At 48.0% G+C, this 20,640-nt stretch overlaps 1 protein-coding gene across 1 annotated transcript in view; it reads right to left on the reverse strand.

Annotated features, from left to right (window-relative positions):
- TIMM10 (translocase of inner mitochondrial membrane 10) overlaps window positions 1-20,640 on the reverse strand; it is a 140,705-nt gene that overhangs the window by 75,869 nt on the left and 44,196 nt on the right. The window lies entirely within an intron of this gene.

Here is a 20,640-nt window from a genome sequence, read left to right on the forward strand (position 1 = left end):
CTGCTCTTGTTGGCCATCTGCAGTGTTCTATGCCCCTGGAATCTGGCCATTATTGCCACGCCCTCTGACTACTAAGGGCGCTATCTCTCTGTGAGACTTCCTCTTCTCCTCCCCTTTACAGTTTTGAGTGCATCTTACACCCCGTCAGGATTTGTACACCCAAAACATATAAAACCTATAGACGTGACGGACAAATGAAACTGGGGCCTGGATCCCCCGTCATCTCTCCGTGATCCCCACCTTCCTCCCATGTGAGCTTCTACATACACGGGTGTCTTTTCTATATCAAATTTCGGCCAGCCACACACCCCATGGGCAAAATTGGGGGATCAACGACCTACTTATTCCTCCTCTATTAAACCACAGCCCTCCTTAACGATGGATCGCTACTTGAGCAGACCTTCTGAAACAGCCTTGGGGGCCCCCAAAGGTTCACAGATCACGCCGGAGCAATCTGACTTATGCACCAACTTGCTCTTTAATGATACTTCCGCGCTTCCAGCTACCCTCCCCCCCTTGATCGCAGAGTTACTGGACACTAAACTACACTCCCTACTACAAGCAATCACTCACACCATTGCACAGGAAGTAGGAAAAGTGGCTAAAGAATTGAGAGGGGAGAGCGACCAGCTAGGAGAACGCACTGACTCGCTGGAATATAAATTCAATGAAATGGTGCAATATGTCCAAGTTCTTGAGGAAGACAATGCCGCCATTAAAAATACCGTGACTCAATTACAAGCCCAGCAGAAAGATTTGGAGAACAGAGAACGTAGACAGAACCTGAGATTCAGAGGCATTCCCGAGACTGTAGAAGACAAAGATTTGCGTATCTACCTTCTGAGCATTTTTCAATCTCATAGCCCCAAACATCCCAGACAGACTGGCGCCTGGACAGGGCACCGATCGCTTGCTCCAAAACATCCCCCGGGGGCTAATCCGAGAGATGTGATTGTTAGTTTTCATTACTATGACAGCAAGGAAGCCCGACTCTGGCGTCTCGCAATCAGTCCAGAGTTGAATTTAAAGGCTCCAAGCTCCAAATCTTCAGCGATCTCTCGCCCATCTCCCTGGCTAGGAGGAGGACCCTCCGTCCATTAACTTTGCATCTACAGTCTCACAAGGTGGCTTATAGGTGGGGCTTCCCTTTTCGCCTATCTGCTTCTAAGGAAGGAATCCAATACTCCCTACATGATCTGCAAGAAAGTGACACCTTCCTGCGCAACTTGGGGCTTCCACCTCTCCCAGCTACACCCAAGCCTCCACTGGCCCCAAGTCGCATTTGGACCCCAGTGAGGCAGAAAATGTCCAAATCCAATTTTAGACCCCAGAAACGTCATGCCTCCAAATTCCCGACCTGAACTGTCTCCTGATTCATTCTGGATGGCTTATTTACCTTGACTCCCGATTGTTGTTATGGGTAGTCAACATCCTTTAGTGGGTTTATTTGCCACCTGGCCCAGGGGGGTAGGCGGCCGAATTTACCATACGCTGCCTTGGGTTTAACCAAGTTTCTTTTTCCCTTCCTCAACAGGTTGTGACGCTTTTGCCTAGTAGAAATTATTCTATATATTTTTTGTTTCCTCACAACCGAGGGCAACTTGTCTCTTTTCTCGGAGAGAGGCCGGGGATCCCCTGGTCCCGGTCTCTCTCTTTTTTTTTTTTTTTTTTTGGAGATGTATATGTCTCCACTCCAGACCCATGGCCTAGACCTGGGCTTCCTGGTGGCGCCTAGCCATCCAGGTTTCTATTTGTTGGTCGTTAACTTTCGACCCCTTATTTTGTCCCCGATTTTCCCCTTTTTATTGTACATTTCTTCCCCTTTTTGTGGGATCTTAGGTTTTTCCTTATTTTCCACTGGTTCTGGTTAATTATGGTACAAAGTCTCCTAAACAGTCGCACTGCTGTGTCATGAATATTGCTCTGTTATGTAATATATATTTGTTTTGGGTTCTCCGATAGTTCTTCCTTGTTACATATAAGATTTTTGTCATGCTCTGGTCCCTGATTAACTTGATTTAACTAAATTTAGCTATGGCGCTAACATTTCTAATCTATAACCTTAAAGGTTTAAACTCCATTCAAAAAAGATGGTTGGCTTTCAAGGAGTTTAAAGCTTCCAAAGCGGACGTGATACTGGTCCAAGAGACCCATTCCCCTGCTGGGGGCTCTCACAAGTTTGCTAGCAAACATTTCCCGACCTATCTGGCATCTGACCCTTCGGGCAAGGCGGGTGTAGCTATACTGATTAATCGGCATTGCCCGTTAAGAGTTAAATCGTCCCACTTAGACCCCCCACGGTAGGTTTATCATCCTAAATTGTTCCCATCTCTATCAATCCCTCACCATAGTTAACATCTATGCTCCTAACTCATGTCAGCTCAGCTTCTTGTCCTCTGTCTTTGACACAGTGGACCGATTTGCCCAACCCTTTATGGTCTTAGGAGGGAACTTTAATAGGACGCTGTTGTCGGACAGAGATAGGCACACTCCATTTCCCTCAGCCTCACCCCCCAGAGCCACTCGCCTATCCACATCGTTCTGTAAGCCGATTAGATCTAGACGCTTGTTAGATAATTGGAATTCTCTAATTCTCTAATAAACCCCACAAGCTACTAGTAAACAGGTTGCAACAGCGCCCCTTCCAACTCTCTCCTGACTTTCTATGACATCCCGACGGATCGCCTACATTTTGCCCCTTGACTACGTCACGGATCTTTGGAGATTTCCATGATAACTTATATAACTGCTTACAGACAGACCCAAACTGACTTTACATAAGAGAAATTTGATCTCTTTTAAACACTTAAGATTGCCTAAGCTCCCGATCATCTTGCAGCCTTGAATTCGACTATCTCGCCCGATGAACTTGAAGAGGTAATTACACAGCTACCCAACCAAAAAGCTCCGGGCCCAGACGGGCTACCTTATTCTTATTACAATACATTCCTACCTGTCCTAAGTCCCCACATGATTTCACTCTATACTTCTCTACTTCGAGGTTCAATTCCACACTCCCAATTCCTTCATGCCCACATCTCGGTCATTCCAAAACCTGGTAAGGACCCCTCCCTACCAAACAACTACAAACCCATAGCGTTAAGATATTTACGAAGATCTTGGCTAACAGGCTGACTCATATACTTCCTACACTCATCCATAGAGACCAGGTGGGTTTTGTACAAACCCGACATGCAGGAGACAATGCAAGGCACACTATAGACCTTATTGATCTATTACACAAAACCTCTCGCCCAGCTCTAATTTCAAGTCTTGATGCACAAAAGGCCTTTGACCGGCTCAGCTGGCCATATGTTCACCACTCTTTCTAAATATGGTTTTACCGGTCCTTTTGCGGCAGTCCTTGAGGCCCTCTACCCTGCCCCTCTTCCCAGGTTAAATTGACGTCTCATTTATCATCCTCCTTCCCCCCGAGCAATGGCACCAGACAAGGCTGCCCCCTATAGCCCCTTTTTATTCTCTGCCTAGAACCCCTGCCGAAGGCCATTTGCACGCACCCAGACATTGGAGGAGTGCGTTTACGTCACAGAGAATATAAAATGTCCCTGTTTGCAGACAACATCCTCCTGACATTGACTAAACCCCACATCTCACATTAAGTACCTGGGGATTAATATAACTCCTTATTCGACCCTATAACAAGCTAACTACCCCCCACTCTTTCGCGAAATCGATACTTTTGAAGCAATAGGATTCACTTCCCCTCTCGCTTCTGGGCCGTATCAATTAGGGCTGCAACTAACGATTATTTTCATAATCGATTAATCGGCCGATTTTTTTATATATATATATATATATATATATATATATATATATATATATATATATATATATATATATATATATATATATATATATATATATATATATATATATATATATATATATATATACATACATACACACACATATACACACGTGTGTCCCCAGTATAGATGGCACATTCCTCCCCTCTCACATGGTGTCAATGCCCCACCTCCTATCAGTGGTCTCTCTCTCCCCCCCCCCCCTCCGGTGTCTGGGGTTTTCTCACCCCTTCATGGTGACAGCGGCTCCTCCTCGGTGCGCCGGGGTGGTGTGGGGCAGAGTCTCAGTCCGGACCCGCCACACGTGACTCGGCTGACTCCTCAAAATGGAGCGAAGGGCACCCCGAAGCCGGGAGATGGATGCACGCATGTGCAGAGCACAACCTCCAATGACAGCAGCGCTGAAAAGCGGCCCTGGCGAGGGCTTAACGCTCCTGCGCTCTGCGGTGGGTCTATCGGAAGGCTGCTGGGTAGAGGGGGGGAGGAGGAGCCGAAAGCAGCGCAGGAGCGTTGCTGGCGGGACGTCAGCTGGGTGGAGAATGCAAGCAGGCGTAGCTGCGTGGTCATGGACGTGGTGCATGCGTAGGACACGGGAGGATAAACAGGATTCTAACGGACCGGCAAGGGGGGAAGGTGCAGACTAGGGGTGCAACGGATCAAAAAACTCACGGATCGGATCGTTCCTTGGATCAGATCAATTTTCGGATCAGCAAAAAAAATAACACTATCCCCGCCCCCCACAGCCACATAGTGTTATACATTTTATTTAAATAAACAATGTGGCTGTGGGGGGCGGGGATAGTGTTATACATTTTATTTAAATAAACAATCTCCCCCCAATAAAATGCAGCTTATTACAAGCATAAAAACAGTCAGCATATCACTGATTATTTGCGCCAAGCTCACAGCCGATCAAAGTTCCTCCAGACCGCCGTGAGGAGTCCCGGGATGCCTACTGGCGCAAATAGTCAGTGATATGCTATGTTTTTATGCTTGTAATAAGCTGCATTTTATTGGGGGGAGAGACAGTGTTGTACCTTTTATTTAAATCAACTGTGGCTGTGCTGAGCAGGTGGAAAGGCTTAGATAGTAGTTAGTTATTATCATATCCTATCTAATAGATAGTAGTTAGTTATTAGGTTAGATTAGGTAATAATTAACGTAATGGTACCTGCATAAAATAAGTTTTGAATGAGGGCAGGCAAGGCATCCAGCGTGACCCCTCCAGAATTCCTTCACTTGGGCTGACACAGGCTGAACGCCGCGCTGGGGGTGACGTCAGCGCGCAGCTCGCCGTCGCCGGGTGTACCAAGATGGCCGCCAGCTCCGGAGCTAGGCCGAAGCCGTGGCCTTTCCTAAGGCCGCGGCCCGCTCCGCAGATCACATGGTGCAGACCAACTAATCGATAATGAAAATTGTTGACAACGATTTTCATTATCGATTATTATCGAGAATATCGATTGTTTCAGCCCTAGTATCAATGTCCTGAAGATGTCTGTAATGCCTAGACTCCTTTACCCTTTTGACACCTCTCCCGATTCCCGTCCCAACTGAAGGTTGTTCAGAGGATTTTTCTCATTTTTATATGGCACTATCGGGCCCATAGGGTTGCAGGTTCGGTGATGCTGGCTCTGAGATGGCGTGGGGTCTGGGAGCTCCAGATCTGAATATTATTACGCTACACACCGCAAACCAATTATTACCTGGTCGTCCAGGAAAGCCCCTACTGTGTGGGCAGAAATTGAGATGAGCATCACTAGACCTGCATATATTTGTGCCATGATTTGGCCAGACCTTAAAACCGCCATGGGTCCACTTCACAGCATATGTCCAGCCCCGATGCTGTTCTCCTTGGATATCTGGAGGAAGTGCTCGAGATTATTCTCTCTTGCCTCCCAATGCCCTCCTTTGATAAATATACTGTTTAACCCAGATATCTCGGACAGCCTGGCATACGATAGAATGCTTCCCTGGTCCCAGGCTGGTATAATTCAACTCCGCAACATAGTAAACCCTCTTACCAGAAAACTTATATCGTTCGCAGAGTTACAGAAGCAGCACCAGATTCCCAAACAGCTTTTCCACTCCTATTTGCAAATCAGGGCGGGGGATTTAGAGGCAAAATAATGTCTAAGTCTTGACAAACCAACCCCATTTGAACTTCTGTGCTCAAGGCCCATATCAGGCCCATTTAATCTGTGACATATACAGAACACTCCACGACTCAGTGCCCATTACGGGCTCTTCCCATTCTTACATGCGGAAGTGGACTCAAGTGCTAAAACATCCTGTACTACCGCAGTGGCAGAAAATATGGGCAGCCATCTCCAAGTCATCACGCTGCGTGGAACAGAAAGAAACTGCCTACAAGATATTACTTTTTTGGTATAAAACGCCCGAAATTATGCACAAATATGACCCCAAGACCAGTACCAGTAAGGTGTGTTGGAGATGCCAGGGAGACACAGGCTCTCATTTCCACATTTTCTGGGACTGCCCCCTGATCCGCCCATTGTGGCTTACAATACAGACCTTCATCCAGGATCTGTTTGAGATTTCCCTTCCATTAGGCTCTCTGCATTTTTTATTAGGACTGCCAATCCCTGGACTCTCCAAACATGCTCAGAAACGTGCCACCTTTATTCTAATAGCAGCTAAAAGAGACATCCCTGTACAATGGCTCTCCCAAACTCCTCCTGCTCTCTCCCAAGTTTTGCAGAATCTAGAATACATTGGCCGTATGGAGCGGCTTACGACAATAGTCCATGACACTATGCCACAGTTCTCTAGGACTTGGGATCTGTGGAATCACTCTGAACTTAATCCTAGTTCTTACTCTGTGCCCCCTTAGGAAGAGTTCAATGCTTAAATTAACTGACATATCAGAGACTGGCGGCATGGTACAGGAGAGAGGGTCAGAGACTGGCGGCATGGTACAGGAGAGAGGGTCAGAGACTGGCGGCATGGTACAGGAGAGAGGGTCAGAGACTGGCGGCATGGTACAGGAGAGAGGGTCAGAGACTAGCGGCATGGTACAGGAGAGAGGGTCAGAGACTGGCGGCATGGTACAGGAGAGAGGGTCAGAGACTGGCGGCATGGTACAGGAGAGAGGGTCAGAGACTGGCGGCATGGTACAGGAGAGAGGGTCAGAGACTGGCGACATGAAAAAAGTGTGTTGTCCCCTGTGCAGCCAGTGATGCAGCGAAGAGAGGAGAGCCGCCTCCGCCGTCTAGCTCAGTAGAGCACCGGGAACATCACAGCTTTAATTTCAATAGCCGTGTGTTCCACCCGTCGCGCGCCGTCGCATACAGCCCCTCCCCCTTATCCGGGGAACTGTGATAGACAGATCACCCGTCCAATCTGAAACGGTAATCTGTCTATCACAGTCCCCCGGACAAGGGGGAGGGGCTGCATGCGACGGCACGCGATGGGGGAACACACAGCTATTGAAATTAAAGCTGTGATGTTCCCGGCGCTCTACTGAGCTAGACGGCAGAGGCGGCTCTCCTGCGTTACAGATCTCCCATGATAGGCGGCACTCTGCCCCACCCCATTTTCGGCCCAATTATCGGCCGTTTTTTCCTTTCGGCAAATTGCCGAAAAGGGCATTTTCGGCCGAAATTTCGGTGCACCCCTAATACATACATATACACACATTTTTTAAAGGCCATATTTTTTTTTCCTTGAGGAGGCTACTCACATAGTTTAACCACCTAGGTCTAATTTTCGTTTTATATTTATTACGCAATAGAATGCCCGATACCTTTGTTTAATATGTCCCTAAAGCATTACCATTTCTGCATGTTCAATGAATGCAGAATTTGGTCCCAATTAATGTCATTGTAGCAATGACCGTAGCTCAGAAAAATTGGCTCATTTGAAATTTAGTGTTTTTTTGTACTACCCATATGTCTCCTTTTCCTGTGATTTATGGTAAAAGCAATTATCTTATGATCGCTATATCCCAAGTTATCACGCATCTACACATCTGAGAGCATACTTGGATCATTCACAATTAATAGAGCTAAACAGGGCATTTTTTCCAGTTGGGGAATCCACCATTTGGGACATGAAGTTGTCCTGTAAAACATTCATGAAGTGACGGGCCTTTAGCGAGTGAGCTGTTCCCTCTGCTCAGTCAATATCGGGATAATTGAAGTCCCCCATTATGAATATATTATTTTCTGTTTCCCTGACATTTCTAACCGAGATAGTAATTCCTCCTCCACGTTTGGTGGTCTATAGCAGTGGTCATCAACCCTGTCCTCAGGGCCCACTAACAGGCCAGGTTTGAAAGATAACTGAAATACATGACAGGTGATATCATTTGCTGCTCAGTGATTGCAGTATTCTAGTCTGCATCTCCCCCAAGGTAATACATAAAACCTGGCCTGTTAGTGGGCCCTGAGGACAGGGTTGATGACCACTGGTCTATAGCATACTCCCACTATTAAATTTCCCACTTACCCAGTCTTTGAAATTCTACCCATACTGATTCCACCTCCCCCCTAGTCCCATACACAATGTCGCTCCTCTCTACTACCCTTATATCATTTTTGACATAAAAAACAACACACACACACACACCCTTTTTCTACCTTCCCTATACTTTTCGGCAGCCAATCGTGTGAGCTGTCAAACCAAGTTTCAGTTATTCCCACAAAGTCTAAACCCTCCTCGTTTAATAGCAGCTCCAGATACACTATTGTGTTATCTAGACTCCCAGCATTTGTGTATACTCCTCTTATTGTTGTACAAGTGCCTAATGTTTTCCCCTTTGTTTCTCCTGGCTTTGTTTTTGAATTGTCAACTCACTTATCCTGCGATTAGTTATGGTTGTATTTTTGCTGCCATTACTATTGTTTACTATATCACCCGCTCCCTGTCGGCCATCACTTTCGCTGGTCCCTTCCCCCTCCCAACACCCATTTAAAAGCCCCTCCAGCTTTGTGGCCATCTTACATCCCAATAGAGCTGTACCATCCCCATTAAGGTGCAGCCCATCCTTACAAAAGAGACAGTAACAGACTGAGAAATCTGCCCAGTTCTCCAGGAACCCAAATCCCTCTTTCCTGCACCAGTTCCTCAGCCACTTGTTTAGTACCCCAAGCTCCTGCTGCCTCCCTGGTGTGGCTCGCGGTACAGGTAGCATTTCAAAGAAAAGGTCCTTTTCCTCAATCTATTCCCCAAGTCCCTGAAATAGTTTTACACCCCTAAGTGAAAATGTCCAAATTGGGCCCAAAAATATCAATATTTTGTGTGGCCACTATTTTTCAGCACTGCTTTAACCGCCTTGAGCATGGAGTTCACCAGAGCTTCACAGGTTGCCACTGGAGTCCACTTTGACTGCTCCATGACATCACAGAGCTGGTGGATGTTAGAGACCTTGAGCTCCTCCACCTTCCATTTGAGGATGCCCCACAGATGCTCAATAGGGTTTAGGTCTGGAGACATGCTTGGCCAGTCCATAACCTTTACCCTCATCTTCTTTAGGCAGTGGTCATATTGGAGTATGTATGGGGTCGTAATGTTGGAATACTGCCCTGCAGCCCAGTCTCCGAAGGGAGGGAATAATGTTCTGCTTTAGTACGTCACAGTATATGTTGGCATTCAGGGTTCCCTCAATGGACTGTAGCTTGCCAGTGCCGGCAGCACTCATGCAGCCCCAGGCCATGACACGCCCACCAGCATGCTTGACTGTAGGCAAAACACACTTGTCTTTTTACTCCTCACCTGGTTGCCGCCACACACACACTTGACACCATTTGAATCAAATAAGTTTATCTTGGTCTCGTCAGACCACAGGACATGGTTCCAGTAATCTAGGTCAATCTGCTTTTCTTCAAACTGTTTGCGGGCTCTCTTGTGCATCATCTTTAGAAGAGACTTCCTTCTGGGATGACAGCCATGCAGACCAATTTTATGCAGTGCGCAGCGTATGGTCTGAGCACCGACAGGTTGAACCCCCCCCCCCCACCCCCCACCCTTTCAACCTCTGCAGCAATGCTGGCAGCACTCATGTCCATTTCCCAAAGGCAACCTCTGGATAGGACACTGAGCACTGCATGCATTAATTACAACCCCAGTTCCAGAAAGGTTGCGACTAGAGGTCGACCAATATGGGTTTCTCTCTGGCCGATGCCAATATTTAGAAAATCCCAGTGGCTGATGGCCGATATATCCAATATATAATGCCGATATTTTTGGGGTGTTATGTTAGGCCAATTTTTTTTATTTTTTTTTCCCCTTATCTCATAAAATCTAACAGACACCTTTCACACTGGGGTGTTTTTCCAGGCGCTTTTGGGCTAAAAATAGCACCTGTAAAGTGCCTGCAAAACGGCTCCCCTGCAGAAAATGAAGTCCTGGAAGCAGCATCTTTGGAGCGGTGTATACTGCTCCTCCACCACTCCTGCCCATTGAAATGAACGGGCACCGCCACCGAAGCGCCTGCCATACAATTTGGCAGCAGCGCTTTATGGGCACATTTAACCCCTTCCTTGGCCGCTAGTTGGGTTATAAGTGTCCCGTTAGTAGCCGAACAACGCTGCTAAGATGACTTTAAAGCACTGCTAAAACTAGCAGCGTTTTACCTTCAACGCCTGCCTGCTCCAGTATGAAAGCAGCCTTAATACAGAAAATGTCTTACATTTAAACATGAAACAAAAACCTCCAATCAGTTCACTTGTATGTATAAATTAGAAAATATATATTTTCTAAATTATACATACAAAAAAAGTTTTGAGAGATATCCATACATACACATATATATATATATATATATATATATATATATATATATATATATATATATATATATATATATATATATATATACATACATATACATATACATATACACACATATACACACACACACACACACACGTAATCAAAACTTTTTTTTGTCCAAAAAAGGGTGGGCGAACTTTACAGTTTTAGTTTTTTTTTTTTTTTATTTATTTTATTTTTTTTGTTTAAATCAGCACAATCGGCCAATGCCTATTAATTAAAAAAAAAAACTGCAAATATCGGCAGATATATCGTCGACCTCTAGTTGTGATGTCTAAAATCTACATAAAAACAGATCTCAAACTCATATTTTGTTCACAATAGAAAACATTAAAATGTTTAAAACTGAGAAAATATAACATTTTAACTGCTTCCAGACAACCCACTGCAAATTTACTGCGGCAGGGCGGCCAGGCTGCGCGAAACATAGTTGTACGTTGGGGTCTCTTCCTGGGTCTGGGGCATGCGCCAATGAGCTTGGACCCACCAATTGACAGGAGAGGCAGAACGGCAGTCTGCCTATGTAAACAAGACAGACCGTCATTCTGTCAGAGAGGGAGAAGGAAATCGAGTGTTTCTGCTAAACAGGATCACAGAACTCTCCTCCTCCAGTTAAGCCATCCCCCACACAGTTAGAAAGCACTCCCTAGGCGCACACTTAACCCTTTGATTGTCCCTGATGTCAACCCCTTCCTTGCCAGTATAATAATTAGTACAGTGACCGTTTTTTAGCACTGATCACTGTATTAGTGTCACTGGTCACCAATGTCACTTAGTATCCGATTTGACCGTTTCCAATCCATCCACTCCAGCCAATCAGCTGCCAGGCTGAGCGGCGAAGAGGATGTCAGGGGCGAGCGAGGGACTTTGAGGGGTCAGGTAAGTAAAATGGGGGGACTGGGGGCACCGGCACAGTGACATGTTTTTTCACCTTAATGCATTCTATGAAAAATAGGATTTTTTTTTACTCACTGTAAAATCCTTTTCTCTTATATTCACTGACCGACACAGCTCCTCTCTGTAACAAATGGGTTGTTAGCCTTATCACTAGAATACTAGGCAAAGTTGTAACACAACACTTCAAACTCTTAGTTCCACACAGGGGGCGGTGCCTCAGGCTACAACCCTCCACCTTGCAAAGCAGCATCAGTACCTCAACAAGCAGTATAACGTAAAGATAAAAAAAAGGAGGGGCGGGTGCTGTGTCAGTTGGTGAATTACAGAGAATAGGATTTTATGGCAAGTACAAAAAAGCCTATTTTCTCTTATATTCACCGGCCAACACAGCTCCTCTCTGTAACAAATGGGACGTCCCCAAGCAGTGCCAAAAGGAGGGGTGGGAACTAGTGAAACTATACCCACAAAAATAAAATAAAAAAAACCAGCAGTGCGTGGAAAACCACCACAAAAAAAAACAGGGCATCCTCAACAGGAGTTATCCCCAAGACCGCACCATACTGCGGAAGAAATGCAACAGTGCATTAACATAACAGTACTGCGTTTTTATTGAAAAAACAGGAAAATATATCTATTGCATACTCAATTGCAACTACATGGCCGCCTACAAAACTTTGCGGTCAAAACAGGCGTCAGCCGATGCACTGACGTCTACCTTGTAGAACTTGGTAAACGTATGGACAGAAGACTAGATCGCCACCTTACACACCTGAGCAACAGACGCTTGGTGTCGGGAAGGCTCAAGACGTTCCTATTGCCCTTGTAGAGTGGGCGGTGACCGGAAAGGGGGACCCCTGCCCCTTCAAGGCAGAGGCTTGTACTACAATCTGTCTGATCCACCTGGAAATGGTGGTCGACAAGACCGCCATGCCTTTCTTTGGACCAGCCACCGAAACAGTCTGACTTCCGAAAGGGAGCCGTGGCAGACAAATACACCTTCAGAGCCCTAACCGCGTCCATAGCATGAAGGGCCACCTCCTTAGGGTGCTTCAGCTTAGGACACAGAGATGGTAATACAACGTCCTCATTGATATGAAAAGCAGAGACCACTTTCGGTAGAAAAGACTGTTGCGGACGCAACACCACCTTATCCCTGTGGATAACCAGATAGGGCGACTTGCTGGACAAGGCTGCCAGTTCCGAAAACCCTCCTCGCCTATGTGATGGCCACTAGAAAGACCACTTTCTAGGAAAGAGTCAACAGGGGAATTTCCCTGATATTTTCAAACAAGGGTTTTTGAAGCGCTGACACCAGGTTCAAATCCCAAGGGGGTAACGGTGGACGCACCGGAGAGACTACATGTCGTACCCCCTGAACAAAAAAAAAATAAAAAAAATAAAAAATAAGGTATTCACTAATGAGTGCGATGCCATTGTTTTTTTTTTTTTTTCCAATGACCCAACAGCCAAGGCTGAAATTTGCCCTTTGATGGTGCTTAATGCCAATCTCTGGTCTACTCCTTGCTGGAGAAACAGCAGGATCCTGCATATGGAAAAGGAGAGCGGATGCAAACCTTTCTCCTCACATATGGAGATGTAGGCCTTCCAGGTACGATAGTATATCTGAGAAGAAGATTTCCGTGCTCTGAACATAGTTGGAATCACCGAGTCCAACAGACCCCGGTTCCTCAACACCTGGCTCTCAATAGCCATGCCGTTAAAGCCAGCGATGGTAAAGAAAATTGGACCTTGAGATAGGAGGTCCTCTCGCAACGGCAGTCGCCAGGAAGTGTCTGCCACCAGACACGCCAGGTCCGCATACCAAGGACGCTGAGGCCAATCTGGGGCAACCAGAATTACTGGGATCCCCTCGGCTTCCACTCTGCGAAGCAGACGTGGCAACAGTTTCAGAGGAGAAAAGGCGTAGATCAGCTGGTACTGATCCCACGAAGCCACCAGCGCGTTTGACGCATCGGCCAACAGATCTCTTGTCCTAGACACAAATCTTGGCACCTTCCAATTGAGACGGGAGGCCAGCAGATCCACGTCTGGTGTGCCCCACTTCAGGCACAGCAACCTAAATATCTCCGGATGCAATGCCTATTTTCTCCTGGGTCCAGCATCTGTCGACTCAGATAGTCCGCCTGCCAGTTCTCCAATCCCGGTATGTAAATGGCTGACAGGGCCGGTACGTGTTGCTCTGCCCATCGAAGTATGTGAGCAACCTCCCGTGCAGCGGCTGAGCTTCTTGTTCCCCCTTGGCGATTGACGTATGCCACGGCCGTGGCGTTGTCTGACTGTATCCTGATCGGACACCCTTGAAGTCTCATCGACCATGTGTAGAGGCACAGCTTGATCACTCTCAATTCGAGCAGATTGAACGGCAACTCTGATTCTTCCGTCAACCAGAGGCCCTGAGCCGACTGAACCCCCCATCACTCCACCCCAGCCGGATAGACTGGCGTCCGTTGTGATCGCCGTCCATTTGAGAGGAAGGAACGATTTTCTGGACTGAATCACTGGGGACCTCAACCACCAGATCAGCGAGTCTCTGACTGGCTCGCCTGGATCTGTCGATCCAGGGACAACTGAAATTTTTCCCATTTTGTCAAAATCTCCTTCTGCAGGACTCTTGTGTGGAACTGGGCATAAAGGTACTGCCTCGAAGGAAGCTACCATGAACCCCAGTACTCACATGCAAAAGCGGAGCAACGACCACTTGCTGTTCATCAGAAGTTTTAACGCGGATCTGAGAGTCTGCAATTCGTCCGAAGGGAGAGAAACCTCTCGCTTCCCTGGAGCCCAGCAACAAGCCTAGGTACACCAGACGCTGAGTCGGCACAATCACCCACTTTCTGAGGTTCAACAGCCACCCAAATTCATGCAGGGTCTGCATGGTGATCGCCACATCCTCTAATTCTGAGGCGGAAGATGCTCTCAGGAGGAGATCGTCTAGGTATCCCATAATCGCGATCCCACGTTGTGGCAGCAACGCCAAAACTACAGCCAGTACCTTGATAAAGACTCGGGGGGACTGTTAGTGGGCTTCCCCGACTGCAAAGTCGCAGAAACTTTAGATGCCGAAGGCATATGGGTATGTGCAGATATGCATTCTGAATGTCCAAGGATTCCAGGGAGTCCCCTTGATGGAGTGCAGCGACTACTGAGCGAACCGATTCCATTCTGAACCTTTGCACTTTCACAAAGTGATTGAGGGCTTTTAGGTCCAAGTTTGGATGTACCCCTTGCTTCTCGAGAACCAAACAGATTTGAGTAGAATCCCTGGAAGCGTTCTGAGTCTGGAACCAGTACAATCACCCCGCGATTCAGCAAATCCCTTACCGCCCCAAACAGGGCCTCCCGGTGAACCGGGGATAAGGGTATGCTGGAGGGGAAGAATCTGTTTGGCGGCCAAGAGAGAAACTATCTTGTGTGGAAATCCAGTTATCCGACCAATGGGTCTGGAGGGCCACCGGGCTGCAAACTCCCGAAGGCGACCCCCCACCCGAGACATGGGTGGGGGCAAACCTTCATGCGGTAGCACTTTCATTCATAGGCTGGTAAGGGTTGTGGTTTCAGGGACGTTTTTGACCGTCCGTGGGTGTCCTGTCGGGCTGGGGACGTTTTGTCGACACTCCGGGTGGACGAAAAAGCCATTTGTGAGCGGAAAAAGAGGGCCCTTGCCAACGGCATGGCTCCTTAGCCTTCCTGGCCTGTGGGAGTAGGGTACTCTTACCACCGGTGGCATTTTTTTTATAATGTCATCTAATGAGGCTCCAAAGAGCCGGTCGCCAAGGAAGGGAAGATCAGTCAGGGGTTTTTTGGATGCCTGGTCAGCAGACCAGCATTTTAGCCAAATTAGGCACCTCAGCACCACAGCTGACACTGAGGCCCTGGATAACAGAGGGAGAGTATCCAGGGCTGCGTCACAGACGTACTTAAGGCCTTGCACTAGTTGGTCTGCTAGTTCCACGCAGACAGGGGAAGCCTGTTGCTCTCCCAATTCGTGGTGCAAAAGTTTTGCCCACTCAGTCAGTGTCTGCGACACAAGTGCGGATGTCAGTACAGGTCGCACGGCTGACCCCACAACTTTCAGGAGTCCCCTCAACCGGGATCGTGGTTACTTTAGTTAACCTGGATACTGGGGGGGGGGGGTCTACGACCGAAGCCGACCATTTTTTGAGAAGGCTTTCTTCAAAGGGGTAATGCACCGCCATGTGTTTGGGGACTGAAAAGGTCAGTTGCGGGCGAACCCATTCATTGTAAATGAACTTGTCAAAATAAGTCAGATACGGGAACACCTTAGGTGAACATGCTACATCAGCAGAGGGATCTGCTGGCTCCTAAATCTTCAGGGTATCACGCACAGCTGTGATAAGTGCGCCAACAAGCGCTTTGTCGCACCCGGACCCGAACTCATCCTCACTGTCCAAACGGTCCTGGTCAGTGTCGTCTGGCAAGACAGAGCAGGGGTCACCAGCCTCAGCAGGACCCAAGTCTGCGTCAGAGATCTCCCCAGAGGGCTGGGGCAGGGGCCGCTTTTTAGCACCTTTCTTCCCACACACCGCCTCCATCTTGGCAATGAACGATTTGAGGACAGCCGTCAGGGTGTCTATGGGAACTGCGCAGACCGCAGGTGACCCGGTTGCAATTGCCTGGATTTCAGGGGAAGAAACACCAGTTTCTGAAGCCATGCTGGCCCTACCCTGTCTGCCACCCGAAGAGGACTTAGGACAGTGACAGTCTCACCCTCCTTGATGCCGCCGACTGAGGGGCTCTAACCCGCCAGACTCGCCACCCTGAGGAGTTCTGTGCTGTTCACAGCAGTGTCTGTAGACCCCTAGTGCTTCCAGGTGCAGAGGAAACCAAAATTATGTCGTGGCAGTCCGTCACAACGATCGTTAAACGATCTGAAAAACGTGCTCAGACTACATAAAACGGCCACCCAGCATACAGTAAAGACAAACAGGAAGCTGAGAGCACATGTAGCTGCTGCTGAACACTGAAACGTGCTCAGGCTTCTAGAAAATAGCCGCCAGTGTCCTGAATAGGAAAGCACTGGAAAAATGGCCGCTTGAAGCCCAGAAGACATGCTGCCCTCGCCCACACCTAAAATTGCCACCGGCTAGCTTCCATGAGGGACAGCGACAAATGTGGCAAAGACACAGCGCTGCACCAAAAACACAGCCAGACCCTCACAGGCACCTCCCAGGAGCTTAACACACAGGATCCACCACCAGCCAGCCAGTCCCCTATCCCAGGTGAGAGCCCTCAGGGATACACACACACACACACACACACACACAGGGACAGGGGAGAGAAGAGAGGGAGGTGAGGGACCCCCGAATCGACCTCCCAGGGAATGCTCAGCTGCTCAACCCTGCCTGGGCAGGAAGAGCTGTACTTACCAGTCCTGAAGAGCTGGGAAAAAGTCCATTGTAGATCTACACCTGATCGGTACAGGGTAGCTACTGGACTGTGACGCAGACATCAGTAGCCCAGTCATATGTACGCCCCAGAGCATAAAAGCTCACTGACCACCTCTGGAGCTGAGGTATGTCGTGGCCTACCGAGCCGTAGCTGCGACCTACACACGCTCAATGGCTGGACTGGGGAGACTACAAGGATAAGGGTATCCAGCCTGTCACCCGGGCGGCTGTTGATAGTAGATCACAGGATCAATCATTTTGCGCAAAAACCCAAACTTCGGCGTAAAAAAAAGGCACAGACCGATGGGCCCGCAGGGTTCCTAGGTCCTTCTCCTTTGCTAGGCAAGAAAAAAAAAAACTGATGCTGCTTTGCAAGGTGGAGGGTTATAGCCTGAGGGACCGCCCCCCTGGGCGGAACTAAGAGTTTTGTGTTACAAGTTTGCCTAGTATTCTCCTAGTGATAAAGGCTAACAACCCATTTGTTACAGTAAGGAGCCGTGTTGGTCGGTGAATATAAGAGAAAAATATTTACCTTTGTAACCCCTTTAAGTGGGTGAAACCTTCCCAGGGCTGAAGTGGCTAAGAAAAATGGAGTAATTTTGAAATTCATGACAGCAACCTGTCTCAAAACAAACTAGGAGCCATGTTTACCACAGTGTAGCATCACTTCTTTTAACACTCCGTAAACATATGCCTGATGTCACAGAGCGGGTGTCCTGCATAGTAACATATGGTGTAACATGTTACACAAAAGGTGAACTTATCCTTTAAGGGTTGCTTGGGATAATCAGGCAGTACATAGAGTAACCCCTTCATGCCCAGAGATAATTGAAGCATTGTTTTTTTTTTTAGAACAGATTTAGCAGTTTCGGTATGCAACGGTTGACTTATTTTGTACTCACTGAAAAGGAGCAGGATGCTAAGTGCAACAAAAAAGCAACCCAAGCGGCAAGCTCAACTGGTGTCTAAACCAGGGATTGGCAACCCCAGGCACGCAACTGCATTTAAGATGGCACTAGAGGGAAGCCTGGGACAACACTCATCAGCAAAGCAGGCCACACAGAAGGGAGCATGGCTGGCTCTTTACCACTTCAACCCCCTGCTGCCTCCGGTCCCGCTCATCTCACTCAGCTTGCCTGCGTTTCATCAGATTTGGCATGGAAGTGAGGTTCCGTCGCCATCTTGATACACCCTGCACTGCTCCACAGTAAGGATTCACTGAGAAGGGGCAAGCGGACATCTTGTTACACCCACCGGAGTTTTGCATTTCACACACTTAACTCAGCTTATATCGTGAAACACAGTATTTAGAAATCCGTATGACTGTTTACATGTTGAATTATAAAAGCAGTGGTATTTTGTGAGATTAGCAAACCTGTGAGATCAGCAGGTTTGACGCTGCCTTTAAAATTCAACATCTAAAAAGTTTGTTGGATTTCAAAATATCGTATTTCACCTTATAAGCTCCGTTTACTGTTAAGAATAAGTTTGAAATGCAAAACTCCGATGGGTGCAACAAGATTTCCGCTTTTCTTCTGGGTGTATCCTTACTGTGGAGGAGTGCGGGTTGTACCAAGATGGCAGCGATGGATCATCACTACCATTACAAGGGTCACATGAAAGGCAACACAGCTGCAACAACCATATACACACTGCAGATTGGGGCGGTGTCTGTAAAATAACCTGACCTGAGCTATGTGCAATGTGGGGAGGAACAGCTGTGATGAGTGCCTTTCCAGCAGTCATCCTTTCCTCTGCCCTTCTGACACCATGCTCTGATGTGCTACCCTATCCTATGCTCTGTTGATCCCATCTGCCCGGCTCGCCCTCATCTTCTGCTGCATTGACCCCACCCTCTATCCTGCTCATCCCCATCAACCCTGTCCCATGCTCTGCTGGCCCATCCTCTGTCCTGCTGTCCCTTGTACACTGCCCTGCTGAACCCATCCTTTGTACTGCTGATCCCCTGTCTTAGTTGCTAAACAACCTGCTGAACCACATTTTTCCACCCTACATGCTTCTGTCCTATGCGGTTGACCCCCGGTACACTCCCATGCTGACCTACCATTTTCTGCCCTGCTAGCCTCTGTACACTGCCCTACAAACTGCTAACCCTAGCCTCTGCACTGTGATATTACTGCACCTTTAGGCCCCTTTCAAACTTGTGCGACCTGAAAGTCATGCACTTTTGATACAACTTTAAGCAATGCCTCTGTGGGGGGCGTGTCCGAATGTGATACAGGGAGGACGTGTGCTGTTAAGAGCTCCAGGAATCCTGATTACAATCCTGTGCAATCCTCTCTGCTGAAGGACCCAGAGACGCTGAAAGGCTTCCCTCCTCACCCCAGGACATCCCAGGGACCGGCCAGGCCTGTTATTCCGGAGATTGGGGGTACTCTGCGGGCCCGTTTGGTTGCGGCCTAGCTGGATTGTTGTGACCAGCCACCATCTTTGAGGCCTGGTGGCTGGGGGCAGTGCGGTTGAGCTTGACCACAGTCTATTTTACCATCCCTGCTTGCTCCCCGTGTGTATATGGCTGGACACTTTTAAAGGGGAATACCCTGCTCACTCCACATACTGCCGGACTGTGTCTGCTCTCTTTCAAGCCCTCCAGTAGCATTTTGCCACCAGGGAACTATTAGTGCTGAGCCCTCAGTTATCCTTGCTGATTACTTTGTCATCCTGTGGCTGGACACTTTTAAAGGGGATTACCTTGCTCACTCTACATGCTACCGGACTGTGTTTGCTCTTTCAAGCCCTCCAGTAGCATTTTGCCACCAGGGAAGGATTTGAGCTGAGCCCTCAGTCATCCCTGCTGATTGTTTTGTCATCCTGTGGCTGGAAACTTTTAAAGGGGTACACTTCCCTGCCCACTTCCCACCTTGCACAAGCTTGGCCTGCTTGTATAACCCCTCATGCCCTCCAAAGGCAAGTCTGCCGCTAAGAAGGCTTTGCCGCAGCCTGCGCAGTGTCCAAGTGACTTTTTGAATCAATTTAAGGCACTGATGGCGGACATGAAGCAGGCGGCGCCGCAGGCGATGGCTCCGCCCGTGCTGGCAAACCCTCCAGCGAATGATACTGCTGTTATCTTAGCGGCAATTGAGCAAAGCAGAACCTCATTGCTGGTCCACATAGACCATCTGGCGGAGGAATGCAATCTCATAAGAGCAGACTTGGACAAGTTTAGGGGCAGACTTTCTGAAACCAAATCGCGCATCTCAGCGGCAGAGGCCGTTACTCACCGCCATGATGAAGCCATCCACAATCTACAACGTACTGTTCAAAATCTGGTGGCTAAATCAGATGATGCAGAAAATCGCCTAAGGAAGAACAATGTCAGGGTCCTGGGCCTTCCAGAGGGGGCGGAGGGGGAGCAACCGAATTGCGGAAGGCTTCTTTAAGACACTCCTTCACTTCATAGTTTCATAGTTAGTAAGGTTGAATAAAGACACCAGTCCATCCAGTTCAACCTGAGTGTCTACAATTGTCCCTGTACATTGCACAATCACATCGGTTCCTACCCTCAAAGAGCCCACAATCCAAAGTCCCCATTCATATCCTAGTGCCAATTTTTTTTTTTTTTTTTTGGACAGAAGCCAGTTAACCTACCTGCATGTCTTTGGCTTGTGGGTGGAAACCGGAGTACCCGGAGGAAGCCCACGCAGGCACAGAGAGAACATGCAAACTCCAGGCAG

This window comes from Lithobates pipiens, unplaced genomic scaffold, assembly GCF_037356315.1.
Source record: "Lithobates pipiens isolate NorthernLeopardFrog02 unplaced genomic scaffold, aLitPip1_a1.2 Scaffold_19, whole genome shotgun sequence".
Classification (NCBI taxonomy): domain Eukaryota; kingdom Metazoa; phylum Chordata; class Amphibia; order Anura; family Ranidae; genus Lithobates; species Lithobates pipiens.